We start from the raw sequence: 829 nt of genomic DNA, 5'->3' as shown, positions 1-829 counted from the left end.
TAATGGGAGTATTGATTACTGATCAGAATCATTATCAGCTGATCTTTTGGATGTAATATTTGGAGGTAGATAATTTTTGTTTCATACTGAGGTTCCTGACACATAAAAAACAATAATCAAGGTCAATAATGAATCAGGATAGTTGATCAGTAATCTTGCCAACTTTGAGACATCAGAGTCTAAATCAGTGGTTCTCAACCTTTTAGAGTCTTGACCCCCCAGAATAATCACATAGCTTTAGGCCACAACGTTTTTCAGCCAAGTACCCCCTGACACTATATAAAGAGAGGGTAAGAGAAATCCATCCATCCAAAGTCCATCACTAAATCCATGTCAATTTGTCATCATGCAGTAACAGTAAGACGGCATTAAAGCTGCACTGAACTGTGCCTTTCTGAGAAGTTACACACTTATAATCTGTGTCACTGCAGTGATCACACTGATTTACAGAAGTTTTACAGAAGTTAACGACTGTATTCAAATAGAAATACTGAATGTAAAATGTGGTTATAGAACTTAAATGTACTTTTTTATTGTTTTATCGGTTAATAGAGTAATGTGCAATAAATAAACCAGAACAATTAGAACTTCACTTAGCACTTCAGTACAGTCTATTTTTATTGTATTGTCAGTGTATATACACCGATCAGCCCTAACACAGTGGGCACTGTCAGTAACAGTGATTATCTGGGTATCAGGGCTCCTGTCAGTGGGGGGGGGCATATCAGGCAGATAGTGAACATTTGGTTCTCAGAGTTGATGTGTTAGAAGCAGGAAAAATGGGCAGCGTGAGGATCTGAGCGACTTTGACAAGAACCACATTGTGATG

Source organism: Morone saxatilis, unplaced genomic scaffold, assembly GCF_004916995.1.
Source record: "Morone saxatilis isolate NCDOM2014 unplaced genomic scaffold, NCSU_SB_2.0 Contig14, whole genome shotgun sequence".
NCBI classification, from domain to species: domain Eukaryota; kingdom Metazoa; phylum Chordata; class Actinopteri; family Moronidae; genus Morone; species Morone saxatilis.
This window is presented reverse-complemented; position numbering follows the sequence as displayed.